This window comes from Sardina pilchardus, chromosome 19 (genome assembly GCF_963854185.1).
Source record: "Sardina pilchardus chromosome 19, fSarPil1.1, whole genome shotgun sequence".
Taxonomy (NCBI): Eukaryota; Metazoa; Chordata; class Actinopteri; order Clupeiformes; family Clupeidae; genus Sardina; species Sardina pilchardus.
Genome location: NC_085012.1, coordinates 18,110,070 through 18,117,920, shown reverse-complemented (window position 1 = coordinate 18,117,920; position 7,851 = coordinate 18,110,070). Strand labels below are relative to the sequence as shown.

Here is a 7,851-nt window from a genome sequence, read left to right as displayed (position 1 = left end):
TTTGTGAAAGTGACATGATTATTTAAATTGAACTGAAGTGGTTCCCATCATAATGCATGCAGCCTTCCATAGACTTTATCGGTGTCTTTGAATGACACTATCTTTGGGTGTCTATATACTATACGTGTGAGTGTGTGTGTGTGGATATGCAGTGTGTGTGCGTGAGAATACAAGTGTGTTTGAGACAGAGAAAAAGAGAGTCTTCGAATGGAGTGAATATGTGTGTCTGTGTGTGTGTGCATGTGTGTGTGTGTGTCTGTATCTGCAATTATTTGCGTATATGTTGCACATTTACTCATCCATGAAACATGCCTGCTCCGTGTGTGGGAGGGGGGGTCACACGGAACGAGGTGGGGGGAGTCTGGTTCACCCTCCGTCAGACTCATCTGCAAAGCGAACAGAGAGCGGAGCGTCAACGGATCGGACACTAATACAATGTTAATGAATTCCCCTCCTGCTTTTTTCCCCCCTCGCTTCCACGGCCTCATTCCGAGGCAAAACAAAAAGGCGTGCTTGCAAAGTGGGTGCATCAACTGCAATGATGTGATAATGTAATTTTATTCACTCGCTGTGGCGGCTGGTGCTCGGAAATAAAAAAATAAATAAAAACTAAAAAAAAAAAAAAAAAAAGTCATCCAATTACAGGCTGTGGTGAGCGAGGTGGTAGCCACTGCCTCCCCAGGATGCGGTCGGCTAAACATTTGATATCGATTCCCAAATAATTTCCTGGTACATTAAATGGGGAAGCCGTCAGGAGATTGAATGGGCACCCCCAGTGTGAGGCCGTTCCAGTGGGAAGCCATTTTGAACATCAGAGAGGAGTCGCCGGGTTTTGGGGACTTCATAAAGAAAATAATGTTGTTAAACTAATGAATCTATTATCAGAATAGCAGTTTGAAGAAATAGCCTCAATGTCATTCTAAGATATTAGAATATGAAAGCTGTGACTGATGCATTAGGAAAAAACTTGGTAAGGTCATTTCTAGATTATCCTTTTTTTGCCGTTGTTGTTGTTGTTGTTGTTGTTTATTGACTCAGTAGGTTGAGGGCATATGGACAACAACTTTCTCCAAGGGCACTTGGGGTGGGTTAAGTTATGCAGAGAGATGCCAGCCTCGATGGCCTTGCCTCCACTGGCCGAAGACACTAATTTCTCACACCCCGAAAATCTTTCCGCGTCCAGCGGCCTAAAATAAGACACTCGATCTTAATCTCGCCCCTGGTCTCGACACCTTTGTCCTACCAGCTCTTAGAAGGGACTGAAGGGACGAACAAAGTCTTTCTGGTCACTCTTCCAAACCCACCTTCTTGACTGATCCTGACCCCCCCCCCCCCCCCCCTGCTAGTCTCCTAGCTCTTGATTGTTTTCAGAGTCTAGCTGGCTGTTTTTTTTGCAGCCAGCAGGGATGTTCAACTAGTTACACACACACAAGGAACATCTCTCAGCTTCATCTGTAAGTACTGTAACTCATAAGCCTCCAGCACTAAAAAACAAACAAAACAAAAAAAAACATGTGAAAACACACACATGCACACACATGTGTACACACCCACTTCCTCGTTGGTTCGTTCACAACTTACCTCCCTTGTGATGAGCAGCATAGTGACAGCCCAAAAGCCTGTCTGAGTTGACTCCTTCCCTATTAAGGTTGAACCCAGCACACATGTCTTCACAGAGCTGCCAGAATATATGCATCCTTTCTCCCTTTCCCTCGCTCTGTTCCTCTCTCTCTCTCTTTCTCGTTCCTCACTGCCTCTCTCTATTCCTCTCTCTCTCTCGTTCCTCACAGCCTCTTGCTGTTCTTCTCTTCCTCTTCCTGCCTTCTTCTCACCTTTCAAGAGTCTTCTCTCATTTCTCTTTTTTTCTCCCCCTGCCTGTCCTGTTGTTTTCTTTATGTCTTGTCATGCACAGATGAATCAAATCATGAGTGCTGGAGACATGCTGCAGCTCTTCTCAAGGTGCTTGCTCTGACTGCTCTGCTCTGCAGACAGGCCTAGCATGAGGAAGGCACTGAGATATTTATGGCCGGGAGAGTCAACAGTGGCACAGTGTAACAGGTAATCAGTGTTGTTCTTCGCCTCCCTCTGTCTGTTTTTATTGTTCTTTTCCTCACTTCTTAGTTCATGTTTTTTATTTTCCTCCCCTCTCTCTCTCCCTTTTTTCTTAAAATATTAATATGTTCTTTTTATTTCTCTTGAGTATTACCATTGGCACACCTGTAATTAGATTGAGCCATGTTATACCGGAGGAAAATTCGATTTTTGTAGACCATAAAACCACCCGCAAAATACGGAAATCTGCCCTCGTCTTCTGCTGAGAGTGGTGTAAACCTCCAGCAACCCCCTCACTAAAATCATTAAAACAGAACAACATCCCCATTTCCTTTTTTTGCGCCTCCGAGGGGTTAAATCAATTACTGGCAGCTGAAGCCAGGCCCATTTGTCTGGGCTAGTTTGTCTCGTCATTGCTCTGTGACTTCACCATTGATCACACACAGTTGCCCAGGTGCTGGCTAATCCTAGAAAGCCTGCATTGGCAAGGCAAATGCAACGAACGCACACACAAAACACACACACATACACACACACACACACACCCCACGCTCTCAACCCTCCACCAGCCCCGAAACCCTGGCTGCGATGCCTGCTGGGAGATTTTAGAGCACTCCTACACCAGATGCTTTCTTGGCTCCGAAGCACTCCCAGGGAATTGTGGGATGGAGAGAACGAGCACGAGAAAGAGCACTTGTGGAGAGATGCTGTTAGTGCCCTATGCATTAAAACAGCAGTTCAGAGAGAGATAGAGAGAGAGAGAGAGGGGGGGGGGGGGAGGAGATGAAGAGAGCAAAGGATAGAGAAAGATTTAGAGAGATAGAGAGATATCAGATGTTAGGCTTTTGCACATAACCAGCTGATGCAAACTGTCCAGCAGATAATGTTCTGATCAAAATACTGAGAGAAATATGTCGACTTCAATGTATCTATCCTACTACAAGCCTGTCCTCATGCTGAGATGTATTTTGCCTCACTCGGTTCAGCTGATGGGTTTGTATCAGTTTGTTTTCACCGATAAACAGCAGCCACAACACATGAGAAAGCGAGTGATTTCTCTCCAAATTATGAAAGATGGCTGCATTTCCAAGGTATTGAAGCCACAAATCATTGCCTTGTTCTCTCAGTCTAACAGAGAGAGAGATGGAGAAATGGGGATAGAGAGAGAGAAAAAAGAGGACAAACAGAGAGAGAGTCAGTTCATTGACAGGTTTGAGTGATTTGTTTGACCTCTCTCTCTCTCTCTCTCTCTCTCTCTCTCTCTCTCTCTTGCATTTATTCAGTGCTTCTTTCCCAGCGGTGCTTTCCCTGGTCGTCTCTTCTCGACTGTGCCGACGTGCCGAGAAGCGGTCTCCTCCTCCCAGCCTGCCTACATGGAGATCATTAACCGTCCGCAAAATCTCTTCCCGATATGCGGCCAGCCCAGCAGCTTGATTGGCCCAGGCGAGCAACATTAGAGTCCCTCTCTCTCTCTTTCTCTCCCTCTCTCTCTCTCTCTCTATATCTCTCTCTCTGTATCTCTCTCGAACAACTCATGAAATACAAAAAACAAAAAGCATCTGATGGAGGCGGGGCATGCGACCCCTGACCCTGGCTGATTGACGAGAGGAGAGACGGCATGTGGCGGGTCCCTTTTGTGTTCTGTCGCCGCTCCCATGAGAACGGCAATTAGGTTCATAATACACTGGAGAACGCCAGGAACCGCCTCAGCAATTAGAACAGCAACCCACGCGCACCTCACACAGAGACTTCCAAATATTTATTATCAACACAGAGAAGAAAGAGAGAGGGAGAGAGAGGAAAACTGAGAAAGAGACATAAAGAGAGAGAGAGAGAGAGAAACTGAGAATGAGAGAGAGAGAGAGACTGAGGAAGAGAGAGAGAGTACATGCATTTGCTTATTAGAAGATGGTGATTCTTAATCACTGGCCCTGCCTGTCGTCACGGCGAAAAAATGAAGGCTCCTCAGGAGATTATGCCAAGTAATAGCACCCCCCCCCCCCTTCTTCCTCCCCAGCCCTCAGCCCCCAGCCACCAGTCCCATTCCTTTTCAGAGGAGAAGAATCAACTTCAAAGAGTCGTGCAGCAATAATGAAGGCTCGGGTGTCACCAGGCCGACTCGGCAGTCACTCGCTCTCGCTTCTTCCTGCTTTGCGCTACAGACACACGGGAGCGAGTTATCACTTGGCCATCCCTCACTCCTGCCTTCCTTTTCTTGGACGCACAATGAAACGACCAAGGAAGACAAATAAGAAAAAGAAAATAAGAAAAATTAGAGCCAGAAATGAAGAAGTAGTTAGCGCTTAGCTAACTGCATTGCTTTCCTTATCTGTATATTTGTCAGGACACGTTAGATATGTATCATGCTTTTAACGAGTGAATACTCTTAAGGCACACTGATTTTGCTTCTGAACAGCACTATATCACCTTCATAAGATGCATGCCAAATAGTGTCATCAGACTTTAAAGTTTCATTAGCCAATGCATGAATGCACAAGAACATAACATTGTTAGGTTTACAGGTGATTGAATGTGTAGTGTAACAGCTTGTTAGCTTATGAGAGTGTTTCTTTTTTTAATACAGTATCTCCTCACCACCTCTCATTTATATGCAATTCCACCCACTAATAACAAATCGTCCATCATGATCGCCATCAATTCCTTTAGATTAGCATTATTCTCAGCCACAGCTGTTTGAGTGTGTTGGAGAATACAAGAGCAGGCATCTTATACTGAGTCTGGCTCATCCTGAGTGTGTAGGGGGAATCAGACAATCAGACGGCAGTGCTTTCTCTATGACGAGTAGGTGGCTGCATTTAAGGCGTTAGCCATTTGTAAAACTGTCTTGTCATGTAACTGCGTACCATCTTTGCCCGAGTCGTGCTGATGTAGCATGTCATCGCAACATACAGCTTCCAGTACTCATCATCCCTTTTATTATGACCGCCGCTAGCATAGCTAGCGAAGCGGTCATATAGTTGTTGTCAAAGTTTTTTTTTTTTTTTTTTTTTTTTTTTTTTTTTTTCCGTCATCGGTTCTGAATTTTTGGTCAACGATTCCCGGGACACCGTAACACCGGGGCACATGAAACTTGGTGGGCATGTAGCCCCAGTAGACTTTTACGGAAAAATTTCGTTTCGTCCCCGGGGGTCACTCCCCCCCCGCGCTGGCCCCGCCCGAAGCCCAAAAATTGCAGTTTTTCCTACATAACTACCTGAACCGTGGCACCGAGGATGACAAATTTTTTATGGTATGTTGGTCTCAAGAGCTCGGATCAACTTAGCTTATAACCAGTCATTTGTGAATTGCACCCCCATGGTAAAAATTGAAAATGTAATATAATATTGCTTTAATTGCCCCTATCTTCAGATGAGATGCTATGAACTGCACCAAATTTCATGTGTATGATTAACCTGACACCCTCTGGGAGTATGCCAAGTTTTGTGGACTTTCATCCATGGGGGGCTATAATAAATGTATTTATGTGTGCATTTAGTGAATGGTCCCTCAACGTGGCTGCTCTACACTGAAGCCTAGAATGGCCCCATGGCCCCATGTAGCTGTGTCACTGGCACCCCCGTGGCTACCCTGTGCTTACCAAATAAAACAATTATGTATTTATTACGATTTTATATGAGAACGTCAAAAGCAGAACTAATGCAACCACGTTCAAACACTGCAGCCTGCTGCCACTGGTGTGTGGCGCTGGCGCTGCTCAGTGAATGATAGATCAGACCAGAGAGAAGAAGACAAACGAAGAAGATGGAGTTGTGATTTCTCAGTTCCGAATGGCGGCCATATTGGAATTTTCTTTACTGTCGCTAGTTTCACACTACTTGATTTCTCATGTTGCAGTAAGCTAAACGATTTCATCTCTTACGTGACTTGTTGTTCTTGCAGGTAACTGTGTAACCGTCTGACTGATAAAGAAGTTGTTAAATGTCTTTACGTTTAGAAACATAATAAAAAAAAATTCATCCAAGCAGATGCGAATAGCCTACAATGTCAGTACTCAAACCACCAGTAGCAGGCTTAGGACTAGGTAAGTAAAACATCTCTTCTCTATATCTCTACTATTTTCATTTTAAAAACTGTATGTAAAGCGTAATTCTAGCCAACACCTGTTTCCAAAATGTATTTATAGAGTCTGTACATGTGGTCCCTAGCTTGGTTTGCCCGAAAATTAAGTGGAAATATCCTTTAGAAGTGTTTACTTTAGGCGCTAGTTAGCATGTAACAGCATCTGAATTAATGAACTGGCATGGTGCATTTATACCTGACGATCTCTTTCAAGTAATTTAAATAAAAAACGGACATCATGGTTAGTATTTATAGAGTCTGTACATGTGGTCCCTAGCTTGGTTTGTCTGAAAATTAAGTGGAAATATCCTTTAGTAGTGTTTGTACTCTAGGCGCCAGTTAGCATGTAACAGCATGTGAATGAATGAACCACTAGCATGGTGCATTTATACCTGACGATCTCTTTCAAGTTATTTGAATAAAAAACTGACATCATGGTTAGTATTTATAGAGTCTGTACATGTGGTCCCTTGCTTGGTTTGTCTGAAAATTAAGTGGAAATATCCTTTAGAAGTGTTTGTACTTTAGGCGCTAGTTAGCGTGCCAGGTGTCATACCATTGCAGTAATCATCTCACTAAACACGTCTTTTCATATCCAATCTGTTCAACAGAGTTTGCCAGTCAGACCACTACACCTTTGCCAGCACCACCACCCAGCAAGCTTCATCAACTCCAGCCATGCCGGTAAATACAGTGCCTATTGACAGCCTACACACCCCTGTTCAAATGCCAGTAGCTTTGTCCATTGTTAAATCCCCGTTGTTCTTAAATGTGTTATTGTGTTTCGGAAAGGTATTGCATTACATTACTCTTCACCTTTTGCTTTTGTAGTAGAAAACATGTTGATGGTAGTGAAAAGGTAGTAAATTCAGCTCAATTTTTTTTGTATGAACCCTGCCATTGCAGTAATCATCTCACTAAATACGCCTTTTCATTTCTAATCTGTTCAACAGAGTTTACCAATCAGACCTACACCTCTGTCAAATTCGCTCACAACGCTGCCAGTAACACCCCAGCAAGGTAGAACTGCATTTTCATTAATCTGGCACCAATATCAAGGGAGAAACAAGCCATGAATGTCTGTCACAACTTCTTTGCATCTTTACTTTCCTTACATCTGAAGAGTGTGTTACATATATCATTATTAAAAATAATTTTAATAAATTGTTTAAGCATGTACAATAAATAAAGCATGTAAATGAGCATGTAAAATAAATAAACAAAAGCAAGTAAAATAAATAAATAAACAAAATGTATTGAACCTAATAGGCTACTATGTGTGGTGAGTCTGTGTGATAGTTGCTGAGGATAAATGTTTTTATATTGGATTATTAAATTACAGAATACATTTATAGGTTTCTCATCAGCAGGCACTGTCTTCACCTTAGTAAATTTGGTAACTTTGGTAAGTCCTGTAAATAATTGTAAATTGTTCTGATTGAGGGCAAATGGAAAGTGTTATAATGTATTATTGCTATTTTAGTGCATCATTTTCATTATTATGGCCATAAATAAGGCCAATTAGAAGCTGGTGGGTAGTAAGCGGCAAAAGGGTGGCCCTTTATCTGGAGCCGCTTCTGAGCCGCCGCTGGACAGCCAGAGAACTGATGAGCAAAACTCCAGCGGGCCACTGGTGGTTACCGCCGTTGGACCGCCAACTCTGCCGCTGGTTTGTAACAGTAACTTTAGCATTGCCCATTAAATGATTGCAAAATATTT

The 7,851-nt window shown here is 43.3% G+C and overlaps 1 long non-coding RNA gene across 2 annotated transcripts in view; it reads left to right on the top strand.

Annotated features, from left to right (window-relative positions):
* The first annotated feature begins 5,431 nt into the window (after positions 1-5,431).
* The window catches only part of LOC134066449 (uncharacterized), a 3,499-nt gene continuing 1,079 nt past the window's right edge, over positions 5,432-7,851 (top strand). Inside the window, exons 1-3 of one of the 2 annotated variants that reach the window (XR_009936437.1) lie at positions 5,432-5,952; positions 6,039-6,816; positions 7,086-7,851. The exon at positions 7,086-7,851 is cut by the window's right edge and continues 1,079 nt beyond it. This is a non-coding gene — a long non-coding RNA (uncharacterized LOC134066449). The other variant, XR_009936438.1, reaches the window with a different exon arrangement.